The sequence below is a fragment of the Erithacus rubecula genome (assembly GCF_903797595.1).
Source record: "Erithacus rubecula genome assembly, chromosome: 9".
NCBI lineage: Eukaryota > Metazoa > Chordata > Aves > Passeriformes > Muscicapidae > Erithacus > Erithacus rubecula.
The window spans coordinates 12,498,505-12,515,672 of record NC_136660.1 but is presented as its reverse complement, the minus strand read 5'-3'; positions in this window follow the sequence as shown (position 1 = coordinate 12,515,672).

The window sequence follows — 17,168 nt, the reverse complement described above, 5'->3', positions numbered from 1 at the left end:
AGACCACAAGACATCAGAACACAGACTGTAGCTGCTTGTTACTATAGAGAGGACAGTGTGGGAGGCAAGCTGTAGAGTTTTAAATAGGTTTTTAAGACCTAGAAAAAAAGCCTGAGTCAACTGCAGAGAATAAGGAGAGTGAAGGGAAGGAAAACTGATATAGTGAGATGCATAAGCAGATTGGCAAGACAGTTGGTGCTTTCCTTAGAGCTTCAGCTTTTAGAATTAAGGGACTAGGAAGAGAGAGAGGTTGATTTAATTTAATATTAGAATACTTTTGCTCTTGACCAGGTCATTTCAGTATTAAATTTGTAACGGCCTCTCTGAAATCACACATTAGTGAAAACAGTGAATCCTTTAGAAAGGGGAAAAAATGTTCAGGAGATGCATCATTTATACAATTTATCTATTGAGAAGTAAAATGTTCTTCTCATAAATACGATCTTGCTTTGAATGTCAGTACTACTTTGACAGAATCACATGGAATTATCAAAGGAACCAGCAAGATTTTAGCACAGAGGGCTAAGTGAGAATAAGATAAGAAAGGACAGTGTTTTCCTTCCATTGTAGCTGCCTTGGAATGCAGTATTTAAAGGGCAGCTTCAAACTGCATAGTGCTGTCCAAAGTTAATCTTGAAATCATGGTAGTTGGAGCTGGAAGGTGGAAGGTGCACTGTAGATACCTTCTTCCCAAGGAATGATTTCCACTTTTCTGTAATAAATGCATTTTTCTTTTAGAATTCAGAGAAATGAAAAGTGAATATATCCATGGCTGCCTGCTGATCCTGAAGCACTCTGCAAATACAAATTCTTTAATTCACTTGCAGGAGTTGCAAGACCAGCCTTATAGCTACGCTAGAGAAGAATAAATGGTGGTTTGGGCACACCACATGACAAGCTCAAGGTCACACAGTTAAGGAGGAGCAGATCTTGGAATAAACCAGAACAAGCCTATGATTCCTGGTCCCTCTTGGTTGGCATTCTTTCCTATTCCTATGCTCGAGTCTGATGACTCTACAGCACTGTAAATACCAGCCAGTCCTTCAGTACAGAAGGACAGGGTTTGCTTTAATGCTATTTTTAGTTAAGCAGATCCCACTTTTAAATCTGCAACGCCTTCATTTTCAATATCGTGATTATGTTTAATGTTCCATAGGAAGATGAGGGGATTAGTATGAATCAGAAAGCACAATGCAGCGTAGGCAGTACCATGCTGCCTTCTGAAACACCAGCACAGAGGAGCAGCAGCTTCAGAGGGGGCTTTGCACGGGGAAAAGGCATTAGGCAGCTGGACGTGTCAGCTGGGTGCCTCATCAGGCAGCTGGTGAGAGTGGAAGGTCAAGAGCACATTTACTGTTTACTGAATTTGTAAATTACTAATTATTCAGCTCACTAAGCAAGGCAGGCTCATTGCCTGCGCGTGATATTCCCCCTCCTGTCAAGCCTAAGCACATATGGAAGAGAAGGAATTCTCAACTATATTTTGATAGATGGAAGTCATTAAAGTCCCAAAATAAAGGGTGTAAAGAGCTATAATGGGTAGGTCACTAGTAAGTATAAGCACACTGCTGTGCTGGTCAGAAAACAGGTATAGAAGCCCAGCTGAGCAGTGAAAACAGCAGCTCTCTGCCTCTGCAGAGAGCTCAGGGGCTGCCTTGCCAACCAGGAGATGGTAGGATTTGCTGTCTCTGTCCATGGGAAGCAGTGACCTAGGAGTTAAAGTGGGTTCTGCACTCACATTGCACTGTGGGAGACACAGGCAGCAGCCAGGCAGGTGTCAGAGGTACTGGGCAGCAGAAGCTGTGGGAGCTACACCACAATGAAGGAGACTGCCAAAAAAAGAAACAAGGAAAGGGTCGGCAACATGAGGGTCAGAAACAAAAGTTGCATGGTGGGCCTTGAACCAAGAAAACAGATTTGCTCTTTCTGTCCTGGCTGTCAGCAAGAGAGATGATTTTGGAAATGAGTTACTCAAGAAAAAGAAGGAAGAGACTGAGACAGAGCATACCATCATCACAACTTGCAAAATGAATGAACTCTGATGTCTTTTAGTCAGCCTACATTGGGGCAGCCAAAGATGACTGACATAAGGATGCTTGTGCTAGCAAGATTTACCCCCTTCTGTACTTGACTGCTCAGACAAGACTAGGAGTGAAGATTAACAAGTTACCAGATCTTCCCAGGTCAAAGACAAGAAAGGTCAGGAAAAGAGGAATTATAGATAAAGTCAGTGTTTGGCATAGAGAGATGGAAGGAAGGGTCAACTGTAACAGACAAATGAGGCAGTGCATTTCTCAGAATATTGGAAAACCAGAAGTAAATACTCCAGGTGGGAAGATGGACTTGACAACAAAAAAATTAAAAAATCCTGAAACTCTTTTTCTGCTGGAAGAAAACAAAGCCACAATAAAAATCAGTTGTTAAATCCAACAGAGAGACTTTGGATAAACTGTACTCTTTCAGAAGTTCTGCACCAAGGCCCAAGCATGCCACTCCATCTATACATAGCACTAGAAGCCAGGCTTTACAGCAGTGTTCAGGGACTGGAAGCAGGGGAAGTGAGGTCATGCACTGGTGAGAGGGCAGTGAAGAGTATTGTGCTAGATATGCTGAAAAGAGCTGGGTTTTGTGATGGCAACTTTCATTTTTCAATTCTGGCTGCAATTATTCTGCATCAGAAAAGGGGTATTTACCTGAGGTGACCTGGAAATGGCAACACCACATATCTTTCTCTTTTTTTCTTTTTTTTTTTTCTTTCCTTATTTTTAAAGTAGGACTACTTTAATACAGACTTCCATAGAGACAGTTCAAGACTTTTTCAATCACAGCTTGATTTCCAGACCCTGCATTATCCTAAAATGCATGAAATTGCATCTGACATTCTGAAAGATCTGTTTCAAAAGTAAGAGGCTCTATTGGCTTCTCAAAGCACTTAATGCAGCTCAATTCCCAGTGGACAGATGGGAACACCAAGGGGCTGCCAAAGCTGATCTCAAGTCTTGCAGCAAACAGAAAATGCATACACATCTACTGGTTTGAGTATATGTGAAGATGTTCCTCTAAGCCTTCTCAGTATCATTTAATATATTAATGATTATCTCAATTGTTTCTGTAAGTGCTGTTGCAAATTATGATGTCATGTCCATACCTGGTTGCCTACTGTGGCCTTGGGGTAAGTGACCTTGGTGAGGTTCAAATAGTCCTGGAGCTTTTTAAGAGGATTTGAAGAACTCCCTGAGTCATGATGACATGCTGGGCAGTGCACAGCCAGTTCTTGGGAAGTGCTGTTCCTACAAGTGACTGTGCCCTCACAGGGCCACAGGTCAGTGGGGCAGGCACCCTGCGTGGGAGCTGACTCTGAGAGGTTTGAAGAGGAGGGAAGGCAGTGGATTACACCCTGCCTGATTAAAGTTTTAACTCCTACTTTAAAAGCTGTCAGATTATAAAAGAAATAATATCCCCAAGAAATCACTAAAGAGAGCTACAGGACAAATTAAGCTGGCAGAACTACTGTGGAATAAATATGGTGCAAACAGCAGAGGCAAAAAGGCAGGGAGCCATTTCCCATATGCAAGTATGGCTAGGAACTGCTTCTTCATTGTTTTCATCTTCTCCCAAGCACAAAAGGGCCAGGTAAAATCTATACAGAGATCAACATCACACCTAGCAGGAAGTGTCCACATGCCCCTGGAGTTTGAGCAGTACCTTGACTCCCTTGTGCTTTCCACTTTTAGTTCTTTCTGAAATACATTTTAACTCAGTTTCTGTTTTGAGCTTAAAAGAATAATCAAGAAGTCAAGCTTATAAGTGAAAAGCAGCTTTAGAGATCCTCAGGCTGTTGAAAAATGTGATTATGGATCTTCAGTTTTTGGAAGGAGCAGCAAAATGTGATGCATTAGGTTGCAGAGACTTTAGCACATCTTTTCAGCGAACTCTATGCGTGTTATACTTTGATCTGCTTTCTACAGAGGAAGACCAGTCATTCCCATCACAGACTGGAAGCTTCTTTTGAAAAAGAATGGGCAACAGTGAGATCTGGAGTTTGCATGAACTGCTAGTGACTCCCTTTGCTGTTGTGTCAGAGGCTCTGCAGCACTGCCTCAGTGCCTCACCCATCCCCACACTGAGCTTTCAAGGGTCTGTTAGAAATGAACTGCAGAATAATTACTGCAGCACTTGGCTCCAGATCTAGCTTGGAAAGTGCTAAGTCATCAGCTCCACAAGATATAAATTATCACTTCTGGTCAGTTTCAATGAAAAATAGGAAAACCACAGTATCTTGAAAGAGCATCTAGACATAGCTTAAGTCCAGTCCAAATAAAATAAAAACACACGGTGGAAATGTGTAATGCCTTCTGCAGTGGTTTGGGAGGGGGCAGATAAGGATGGCTTTGAGACTGAGCAGTGCTTGTGCCATCTTGGGTCTATTTCTTATGATCTAAACCTGATCTGAAAAGCCAGAAAGACTCTTACACTGGAACTTCTCGATAATCTGAAAATAAAACAAGCTTGAACACTTTCCTTTTCAGAGTTCCATTCTTACTGCCTGACTGCAAGGTAAAAGTCACATCGAGACAGAACTACTAGTTCAGGAGATAAACATAGTAGAAAAAATATTTTGGTTCTGAATTGCTATTGAACAATTTCTGATTCTTGCTTTTACTAATATTCTTGAAGTGATCTCCACAATAGGTTTTTGAGCTAAAGACTAAAATATTTAAATTTTTTAACCCCTAGCCTTACAAAACACTTGATAAATAGCTCATGTGAGCTAGTTCCATTACTTTGAGTGAAACCAGGCTCCTTTTGCAAATAGTTGTCTTAGAGTTCAACATTTGCCTTCTTTAAATTATTATATTTGTCTAAGATTAGCTGTTTCACAAACTTTCTTTGCCATGATTTCTTCTAACTTCTTTGCTAAAATACTGCTGAGAATGCTGCTTACAGATAAAATTCTCCATTTTCTTAAAACAGAGACAAAATGTACTTTCAGTTGTTTTACTGAGCTAACAGGATATGAATCAAACAATTAAGAAACATTTATCCAGTTATTGTGCAGAAGCCAGAACTAAGTACCTCACAGTCTTATCCAGAAAATGCTTCCATGTGGAAAGGAGGTACCAATGTTCCTACTTCATATCCTAAGAGCAAGGCCTGGAGAAGCTGAACAACTTTGTGGAGATTGCCCAGAGCCTTTGAGAAAAAGGAAAACATAAACAGGGGCACCACTGAAATGCCTTTCCTTTCCTGAAGAAAAAGGAAAACTAAATTATTGAGTGACCGTCTGCAAACAGCATCACTCAGTCACAGAGCACTGATGCTTGTCAGACTTTTTAGGAATATTCCAGGCATGAGTCTTTGTTTTAGCCTCTCTGACACTTTGTCTAATTCCTGAATCCCAGTGGTACTGAGGTAGGATGTATTTTGACACACCACAAAAAGTCCCAAGCTATTGTGAAAGATTTACTTAGATAACTTTCTGTAAAACACTCAGGAGTCATTACAAATATCCAATTTACTTCTAACTTTGAAGTTAAAAAATCACAAATGCTTTAGCTAGCTAAATATTTATAATAGCATGTCTTTATGCATGCAAGGCATAATGCTTTCCAAGTACTTTAACAAGCTAGAAATAGAGAAACATCCAAAGCTGAAAGAGCCATATTTGGGGTGAAAAATGGAAATTGTTTAAAAACATCACATTCAGTTAGAAGAGAAATGACACATTTTAATGTATGGGCTATTTTGAGTCAAGCAGGCGGTAAGGATTATAGTTAGAATTTGGCCAGAATATCAGACCAGGATATCATACTTGCAGAAGAGAGCAGCTGTCAGTAATAAAAGTAAATAAGCAATAGGAGCCTTTCAGAGAAAGAGACATCTGCACTCATGACCAGCCTGGAGGCTGAGCTCAGGCATAACCTGTGTACAGCAATTGCAGTGCTCCTTCCTGCAGTGCCTTAGGTTTCCTGGTGAGGAAACATTCCTTGAAATAAACACCTACTGTCCAAAATTACCCACAAAATGCCCAAGGCATATAGTGTAGTTGTACTCATTTGTCTTACAAAGTTCTTGGAACATGGATGCTCTTCTTTCAGCATAGGATTTCCCTCACTCAAGCAGCAGAGCTCCCTTTTCTACAACTTGGATTCCTTCCCTGAACACCACAGCCCTTTGATATCAGCCAGCACAACAGCAGCAGGTGAAAGCCCTGGGTTCTTTCCCAGTTCATGCCTACAACTGCTGCTGATATGAAACATCTCTGTGAGAAGTTCATGATGCTGGCAGGAGCAGCCACAGGATGGGTATTCCAGTGATGCTACAAGCTGTCAATATTGCCACTCGACAGCAGCTGGCAGCAAAGCTTGTCACTGCAGGGCTGACCTCAGCCTTTGCTGCTTTGGGTGCTCACAGATCAACTCTCACGTCACTAAATGCTATTTTCATTACTGGGAGAAAAGGAAGGGGGACACATTTGCTCTGCAATCAATACATTTATCTGTGCAGTCAAAACTTTGAGTAGACGGGCACACAATTAATTACCCAAAGTGCTAGAAAATTTGCATTAAATTAGTTTATATATATTCCCTTAGCCAATTTTCTGCAGTTTACCCATTTAGGCATTAATTGTTACATGCATGCAAAATGCAAAGCTTTATTTTCTATAAATCAGAAATTGCATTTTGGCACTTGGGCCCTTTTATTTCTTTCCTTTAAAATCTTTCTTTGCTTTTAAACCACAGCCAAATGCTGTGGTTCTGTTTGCTGAAATTTCATGACAGATGCACACTGATAGTGCAATGAAAATGTATTTGACCATTTCTGTGAACTCCCAAAGAGCTCAAACCAGAAAGGCACGGGGAAGGAGAGCAGGGAGAACCAGGATTTCTCTCATGTCACTTGGCTGTGGAGACCCAGCTGGGTGCTGTAAAGCACTGAACATTCTGTGACCAACAAATAACACTCTCTGTTTTGTGTCTCAATTTCAGCTCCAGACCCCTCCAACCATCAAACAGACATGCTAAAAGCTGTTAAATTAGCGTTTTCTTCCATGTATAGCAGTTCTGGAAATTCTATTTGGGCTGCTCAGGGGTCACAAATGAGATCCTAACCTTTTTCCACAAAGTTTCATACATATTTATAGATCTAAAGCTACAGCCTGAAGTCAAAGAAACTGGCAAGGAAAGATAAGTGGTGTTATTCTTCACCCAAGTGAGAATGAGAATGTCACTTCTTTGGGGTGGGTCTCCTTAGTCTAGATGGCCTATGAAGAAAACACACTATAGAAGATATAGACAACCTGGGGCAAAGTTTCTGAATTTGAGGTAGATTCAAGATTATTATGACTGTAATATTTTTTCCTTTCCTTTTAGCTCCGAGATTTTCACAGAATATCTAGTGTCAAAACAGACTGGCTTGCCTAAGAAAATAAAAGACAACATTTCTAAGAAATGGGAGACTATTTCCTGAATTCCCACCTAGTACCTTATTATACCTCCCTTCCTTCCTTATTTCTGCCTCTTCCAAGAGCACTTCCAGTTTATCAAATGCAACCTTGGCTTTGAAAAAAAAATAGCAGTTATTTAGACAGAACAGGTCTATACAGGAGTCTGTAAGCTCCTATCATACCGTTTTTTCTAGGCAAGATACACATCAAGGGCTTTGACAAGGATGGAAAAAAAGCAAGTGAAGTAAGTTTCAGAGCTATGTGGCTGACAGAACACTGCCCCATAATATAAATATGATATATATGTACAGTTATAAGTGAGCATCTCTTTGGAAGCACACAGCTGACAAATCCTTTGCAATCTTCATTTAAACTAATGTAGCTTCAGATGCACATATTCATCCAAGACCCAGGATATTCACTGACTCTCAGTTAAAACAGAAGGGCAGCTACTATGCCAAAGGAAGATGTTGTGAACTGCACTTGGCTGGGAGTCTCATTTATGCAGCTTACAGAAGGGCTCTGAAAAGCTGCACAATAATGTGAAACACAAATGCTATCAGGGTACAATGAGGCTGTTCTCACAAATGTCTCATCAATAAACATCATAAAGGACTTGCGTCAAGAAATAGTACTCCATCTACACTGTGAGCAAAACATAATAAATAATGAAAACATAAATAGGAGAGCAATAAGGAAGGCAGGCAGAGAGTACAAATGAGACCACTGAAACACAAATAAAGCAGCAAGGTTACTGGTGAAAACAGGATATTTTCTATATGGGAAATTGTGCATATCTTTCTGCTACAATAGACATCAGTACTGGGGTGAGGAGTAAAATGCATGGATTCATTCTTTTATCAAGATGTTGGAGTACAGAGAACCAAGTCCTTTGTGTTTGCAAAGAGTCACTTGGGAAAAAGTAATTTGAATTTATTTTTAAGTGAAGCACTTGCACATCTCACATTGCAATGCGAATCAGAATTCAAGGAGCTTTTATTTCTGCAGTGTAACTCACTTCAAAAAGCCTCTGTTCTTGAATGAGTATATCCACACACTCCATTTTGGTTTGTGCAATCAACGTTAAATTCACCTGACTAGATTAACTGTCTGAAGAACCTCCACACAGACAGACAGTAAATAAGGAAAAGAGATGTGCCACAGACAAAGAAGAGAATAAGACAGGACTACAAATCTCATTTTATCTTGTGCTGCAGGTAAAGTTTGTCTCTAAAGGTATCAGGTGAGTGCAAATGCAGTCCTTAATTCAACCAACAAAAGCACAAACATAAGCACAGAAAATGAATAAGCTAGCATTCCTATGAAAAGGCTATTGAAAAACTAAGTTGAAGATTAAAAAAATTGAATCTATTCTTCAGTTCTTAAAGGATAGGCATTTACTTTAATTAGAAGCAAGCATCCACATAACAAATGCAACCTTGTAACTTTTAATAGCTGGAGCATAATCATAATCAGTTGTGATGGAAATTCCAGATTGCACGCTCTCATCTCTTGACCTTGGAGTCACCACGTTTCTCTCTATCTGTAATTAATATCTTTGCATTTAGGGGGAAATGACTTTGTAGGGAAAGTCAACAAAGGCAGTGTAACGTCCTTCACACTGTCACAAGTCCACAGGTGGAGTCAGTGCTGGAAGCTGCTGCAGCCCAGCAGCAGCACAGGCAGTGCCTGTGTTTCTGGGCAGGAAGGGCTGACCACAGAGGGCAGGGAGCTGCACACCCCATGTGCAAGCACAGTGAGGAGGGCACTGCAGAGCTGACCTGCACAGCTCCATGGACAGGGACTCCCTTCTGTCAGCAAAGAAAGGGATGGGATGTTGGTACACAGCACCTACTGGAACTCCACTGCTTTTCAGATGCATGGAAAAGTGGAGGCACAAAGCAGCTGCAGAACAAATACTGATATTCTAACACCAAGTGGTGGTAGAGCAGAACAAACTGCACTAAGAAACTAAGCACCCACACAGTCCAGACCTTTCTCCTTCAAATTGTTCCCTTTGTTCTACATATTTCCCAACAAGGAAAACACGGAATATTTACATTTTGTTGTAGAGAGGGATTTATGTTCCTCTCTACTCTTCTCCAGATTAAAACTAACTGATGACTCCTCCAACTTTGGCTGGAGGCCATGTCAACATCAATTATGTGGGACTGCCCAGCTTTATACTTGAAGAAACTCTATTTATAAAAAAAATAGGTCCACAAATGCAAAAAAGGAAAAAAGAAGAAACGAAACACACACAAACCAAAGACCACCAAATACTTCTTTCATTGGTCTCTCTGAATTAAAAAAAAAAAAAAAATCATGTTTGTGTCCCCTATCCCTGCATTCCTCACAGGTCAGAATGGTTGAGCTGCTGAATAACAACAGAAGGCAGCAACAAGTTTTGCCTTTGAGAAAGAAACACTCTTACCTTGGGTGGCACTCAGGCAAGAGCTTAAACTCTGTTATGAAAGATAGAAGAAAGAGGAGAAGAATGATGTGGGGAGTAAACTCAGAGAAATGCTGATTGTGAGGTACTGAAATGTTATTTCCTGGAGTAATTATTTGCCTCAGTGAGTGCCCAGAAATCAGCCACACTTAAGGTAGTTTGACACTTCACACAGCTTTCTGTAGCATAGCTCTCTGGTTAAGCTACATACTTAGAGCTCTGTCATGCCTCTCCTCTTTATGGCATCATTTAGAACATTTTATTTGCCATATTTTAAAAATTCCACATGATTTCTTCAAAACTGGTCTCCATTTACCTTACAACTTCCTATTTGTATGATAACTGTAAAAAAGCCATTAAGCTGCATAAAAAGGACTCTATAATCTTCTGGGATAAAACACAAGGTCTTTCAAGAATCAGAGGCACTCAAAAAAAACCCCAGCCTTGTCCCTGTAATCACATCTGGGAATGAGGTGCTCTGCCTCTCACACAATTTCACTGTTGAAGAGCTTGTTTTAATTATTGTCCTGTTTGAAGAAACAGCTAACCACTCATTGAACTCCCTGCCTCACTCCCCCTCTCTAATGCTAGATTTTGTAAAAATACAAACAGGTACGACACCTGTAAAACCCAGGTAATTTTAAAGCCTGCCCATGGTGTCACAGCAAATGAAAAAGCAAAGTGTAGCAAACAGGGGCTCTGAGGCCTCCAGCAGGGTGAAGAGAGAAACAAGAAACACAGCCAGTGTTCCAGTCCCTTCAAAAACAGCAACCCAAAATGTACAGAGCAAGCAGAGCAGGCAGAGCTGGAGCGCAGCCACACTCCTCCCTACGCCAGAGCCACGCTGCTCCTTGTGCCCTTTGATGGTAGAGGCTAGCCCTGGCAACAGGCACACAGTGCTTCAAAACCTGCTCCCAGAGGTGTCTGTAACCTGAATAAAGAAACTCAGAAGTGAAAGGTCATGGCCCAATGCATGGCTGGCAGAAGGAAGGACATGTAGCAGCTCCTCGTAAGGCACTGGGACGGTTTGCATGCGCCACGTACAAGACAGCGACACATGGCAGAGGAGCTTGTTGACAACTTAATGACTGCTTTACTCTGGTGGCTAAACAAAAGAAGATGCAACTCTGTAGTTTTATCAAATATAAGGAAATTCTCTACGTCTAACTTGGGTACCTACAAGTGTGCATTCTGTCAGTGGGAAATAAGCTGTTATCACTGCATTCTGGACCTTGAAAATGTAAAGCTCAAAGTCCAAGTAACTAGACACTGGCATGTCGTAAACTTGTGCTTTAGAGGGCTTCCTCCACAAATTTGTATAAATATACCATAAAGGACTGCAGAGAGCTCTGAATATGTCATGAAAGGAAAATGCTACTCAAGCTGTACGTTTCCATAATGAGAAAAGCACTCTATCTGTGAAGGCTTATACAACAGTGACTTCTGCTGTGAAAACCTTGTCAAACCAGCACATCAGTTATGAGGGTTAAAATTGCCTGCTATTGGTCCCATTACTCAAAATACTGAATATGCTTTAAGTAGAGCTTAACAACATGCTTCTGACAGGGGCATTTGAAATGTGACAGGCTTCAGCTCCTGTTCTTGCTCCTATAACAGGGAGTAAAGACCTGTTTTAGTGGGACAAGGGTGCAGACATAAAAATCCAGCCATTTACCAGTCCAAAAACAAAACCAGAACCTTTTCATTTTCATGAAATTGTGAGCAATTTTAGTCACAAGTGGAGGCAAAAGAGTTTCCAGGACTTGCATCTGATATTTTGATCAGATGCCATTGCATCTTACCTGAGTTAAAAGCAGACGTAGTTTTAGTGAACTTCTGTTGTGCCTGCATCCTAAGAACACTTACAGATTTTCCTTCCAAGCAAGAGTGCAACAACATGTTTGACAGCCTTTGCCTCTAAGAAAAGAACAGAATATAATAAACTAACAGGCTCTTGACGCTTGAAAAAAAACTCTTGGTTCTTTTATTTTTTAAAAAATTGAGTGGTTTCAACAAAGAACTTTACTTAGAATAAAAGAACTCATGAATCCTCACAAATTTTAATACAGGCTTATCTTCTGGAAAAACAATTACTAATGAAGAAAAACCATCTGTTCCCCATAAATTAAAACTGGTTAAATATTGGAAAGTATTTATTTAACTAAACAAAAGAACTCTCTGCACCCCTCTTCATTTAAAGCCAAATATTCAAGCTTGTGTATTCACGAATAGGTGGAAAATAACTGTCTGCACAGGCTATACACATTAAGTTAGTCTGCATAAACTGACACAAAGGCTTTCCATTTTAAGTCATACCTTTTATAAGAAGGACTTGACATTGAGCCAGTGAGCCTGATGCTCTCTCATGCTTTTTGCATACTTGAGAGACTAGATTATTATTGTCTGGTCTCAACTAAAGGTCTGTGGCCATACAAGGCTTACTATGCCTTCATCAATTTAGAGTGATTGTTATAAAATAGCCCATAATAGGTGTCTGAATTTAACTCACTAGAAATGTTGGATCTACAGATAAGCAATATGCAATACTTTGTCAATCCCTTCACAACCACCAATATTTGAAATCCCACTAATTTTGCATTACAGACTGCCACACATATTATTTTAAGATTCAGTTACTTTGTTTTTCCATGCCTTGCATGGCAGCTGCTGATTTAAAGTCATCACTAGGCCTGCAAGTTCTCACCATTGATTTTGCTGGTACTTTCTGTCTTAGGGAAGAAATAGTCTTAGAATACATATAATTTGATTTTTATAAACCTAAGCATGTTTGTCTGCTATTTTTTGTTTTGGTTTGAAGGTTTTTTTCTTTGTTATTGAGGTACTTAATGATTTAAAAAAAAAAAAAAAAAAAAAAAAAAAAAAAAAAAAAAAAAGAATAATTTACTGCCAGGCTTGTGACCTTGAGGAAGACAGTTTAAAACTCTGCTCTGAATCTTGAAAGAAAAACAATCAGTGCTATACTGTAAATGAGATGTTGTAACTCTAAAAATAAAGAGTGTCAAAGGTGTTTGATGTGCGAGTTTGCATCAAGGGACAGGTTCTCAGATTTTAAAAGAATAATTTGATAAATGCAAGTCATATTCCATGTGTTGCTGAAGAAATACTTCTTAGTGCTTTTTTTAATCTGTTGTAGTTTCTGTACCGCTATATTAGCACACTGTGAAAAGAAACATTTATTCTCTCTCACATACCAGAAATAATTTTTTTCTCTAATCATTTTACATTCTGTACTACACAGAGAAAAAATCCCCAAGCACAACTTTGATTTATGAGCAATTATGTAGTATAACTCCTGTTTTCAGTAGTTGGCTTGAGACATCTTTTAAAAGGTACTTTCTTTTTCAGAAATTACTGATCATTTTTCATGAAAACATTTTCATGAAAACCTAGATGAAATAGAACAATGGCTTTCCTTTTGAGGAATGTCTCATTTCAATGCTTATTAAATGAAGTATCCCATTCCAATGCTTTTATTTTCCAAATGTAACTTTCAGGCTAATAACACCCTCTTAAAGCAAGTATATTAAAAATTAAACACTAGGCAAATAATTGAAGAAGAGAGCATCAGGGATTTGTGGATGTGCATAACCAATCAGCTTCACTCTAAACTATTTTGCCATTTTTCTCCCACATTGACTAACAAACCATGTACTGGTCAATTACTTATCTGTAGCACCACTGATTTTCAAGACACATTCTTGATGTGTTATCTGCAGAACTAGATTTTTAAAACATGCAAAACAAACCAAAGCAAACAAACAAAAAAAAAAAAAAAAAGGAAAATACTCCACTCACAGAACACAGGGATATATATATATATATATATATATATATATATATATATATATATATATATGTTAAAAGGGCAGTCCCACACTGGATAAGTTAGCTGGCCTAACTTTTTTTCCCCACTGAGAAACAAGACACTTCAGTTTAGAGTGACTGTAGAACCATGAACCCACACCACCAATCTGGATGATGGGTTATGATGAAAAAAAACCTTTATTTAAACAAAAAAACATATCCCATAAATAGCAGGGAGTAACAAAAAGTCATAAATCCCAAATCACTGAAATGATGAGGCTTACATCGAATAAAACAAAAGCTGAAAGTAGTCTAGATAATGAAGTATATACCCTGAAGCAGAGAAGTTAAAATAGTATTTTCACAGGAACAAGTATTAAGGTGCCAGAGATGCTTTTGGTCTGGACACCAGATTTGTATAACAAGAGAGTCAGATATTGAAAGTCTCATTATCAGAGTAACGAGAACAAGAAAGAAAATAACTTTCAAAATTCTGTCTTAATTGTTTCAAGAAAGGATTTCTGTTTCTGAGTAGCTCCTTCTGCAACTAAGAGAATGGAAAAAGGATTTTAAGGGCCCATGACTTGCAACATTCAACAGTGGTTTGGAGCAGTTCTTGTTCTTTCCACTCTATTGTGTATTATAGACTACCTGCATCTTGAAATGGCTGACATTACAGAGGGTGCAAAATAAAAATTGAACTTTAGGGCAAGAGTAGAGTAGAAAAAAAACAAAAGAAAAATGGCTACTTTTGGAACTCTTTATAAACTGTCCTCTTGTAACCCCAGTAATATTCTAAGTGATAGCAAAACAGGTTAAAATTAGAATAATAATAATTCATTTCTACTGAAGGCCAGGCACCATTTGAGGATCTCAGTAGTTTGCACTAAATCAATTCAGCTATACCTCTGCATACCTTACCAGTGCTGGGTTATCACAGAATCTGAACAGTGCATAGGGAAATCCAAATCAATCCAACCAGCAGAGGCCACAAAATCTTAAGGCAGGTTTGTGAACTTTCTCCAATTGTCTTCTGTTGCTCACCAACTATGTCCTGCTACAAATGTACTGCTGACACTGCTGGAAACACAGCAAGGCATCACTTTCAGAAGCTGCAGACATGCAGACCTTGCTAAAACATTACCTGGAATTGCTGGCTGCTGAATGCTGGAGTGGATCAGCCACTGCTGCTCACCACATCATCAACAGTGAGGATTACAAGTGTTTAAAATCAAATCAGTGATTAACACACAACCACATAGTATGCTTTGTGAAACAAACAGACTTTACATAATGTCCCAAAAATACTTTAGCATTAGATAACAGGGCGAGGAAGGGAGAGATTAGGTTGCATCAGCAATGGAAAAAATATCTTTAGAGAGTTTAGATGTGTAAGTGAAGTATAAAGCAAGGAATGAGGCAAATAGGAAAGGCTGCACTGGATGAGGGACACAACCTTGAAAGAAGATTTATCTACTAGTGATAGTAAGACTATGAAGCAAAGGGAAAGTAAAGCCACGTGTAACAGTAAAAGAAGGAGAAAACTTCTGATGTATCCATAATATAGCTCTGACAAACTACAACCTCACTCCTGATCTGAAAAAAATTTCATGGAGCACTTGACAAAACTCTGTCTGTGTATGGTTACATAGCAGAAAAGTGGCTACTGAAAGGAAAATCGATTGCTGATCAGAAATACCATTTTGGCTCTGGAAGGCCCAGAACTGCCCTATGGAGCCAGGACTGGAAGCATGTCAGTAGAGTCAACCCAGGCAAAGACTCAATGCTTCCTTCCTCCACTGTGAGGAAACAGCTCTGACCATGTCCTGTGCAGGACAGTGGAGCAGTGTCAGCATCAGCCAGGAATTCAAGTGAACTCATGGCAGTTCAACTCTTACAGCTCTGAGAGAAGCTCTGTCATATAATGACCAGGAGGAGGGGGAAGATATCCAATTGATTTTTACAACTTCACTTGAATTATTTTGCAGTGTAAAATGGTGACTCTGTCACAAAGTATGTGATACCATCCTGACAAACGAGCTCTAAATAATTGAACTAAATCAGTCAGGGCAGGTTTCAACAGATCACACTATAATTGCAGCTATTAACAACACATTTTTTAATACAGCACAAGTCAGGATATAAAACTATGAGAATTCATCTGAATGCTAGAAATATATTTTAGCCAGAAGCTCTTCAAGGCCATACAGTTCAGCCAACCCCAGATAAAAGAGATGCACATTTGTCACCATGGGACCAACCTTGACAGTTGCTGAGGACATGGAGTTTTTATCACCTTCCTGGAATGGAATTCAGCTCCATGTGTTTGGTTTCTTCAGCAATTGCACTTACTCATCTTTGCATCACAAACCTACTTGTTACTATAATGATACGAGCAATTGCTGGCACTCTCAAATCCTATTTTCACAGCAGAGGACAATTTTCTCTCTCTTAACTTGGGTTCTTTGGGCTGACTTTGTTGGAATTATCCTCTCAAAATGTTATAACTAATAGTTATTTTCATCACAAAACTTACAATCACATTTTAACTCCTTACACATATTTAGATTGAGAAAAAACAAACAAACAAAAACCCCCAAAAAAATAACAAAACAAAACAAATAAACCCCAGCATTTTCAGCCTTTTATTTCTTGCACCAGCTAAAAAGACAAAAACCTAATACCTTAAGTTTATCACAGTGGGCTACAAATATCATCTCAACTTGGTAAAAAAATCTGATGATTAAGCTAACTGCTGAACTCAAATGGCAAGCATTTGTGGACCAAACAGATCTGTCAAATGAAGGAATAAAGATAATTTTAATTGATTGCTGTTATTGCTAACAAGATAATCTGCAGCAAAATGAGGTGTAAAAGTTGTAAAAAAAAAAAAAACAAGGGTCACTTACTCTGAAGATCAAAGTCACCACCTTCAGAAAGCTGCTCATTCCCTTCCTTCAGAGGAAGGGCACAGGGAATATTACATAAGGAATGTCATTAAGATTTGCACTGAAAAAAACTTTAAAAGAAAAGAAGCCATTGCAAATACAAGTGTAATTTTATCAAGAAACAGATTCTTTTTTTTCCAAGCTGTTGAAAGAATTTAACATTTTGACAGACTTGTTTCTAATTCTGGAGAAATATGAAGTATGTTTGTGAATTAATTTAAGAGTAAACTGCTGTCTTCTTTTAAAAATGAAATTCTAATGTATCTCAGGAGACAGGAAGAACTGAAGCCATCAAGAAGCCAAATTGGACACTTTGGACATGGGGTTTGGTGGGAAGGGAGTTGTTTTGCTTTGGTGGGGGTAGAGGGTGTTGTTTCAGGCTTGGGTTGTTTTTCTCAACTAGCAGCAGCACTGGTGTAGCTCTTGGACACTCTTTACAGTGTGAGCCAGCAAAGGAAAAGGCTCATAAATGAGGATACTGTATCTCTGAAAGCTT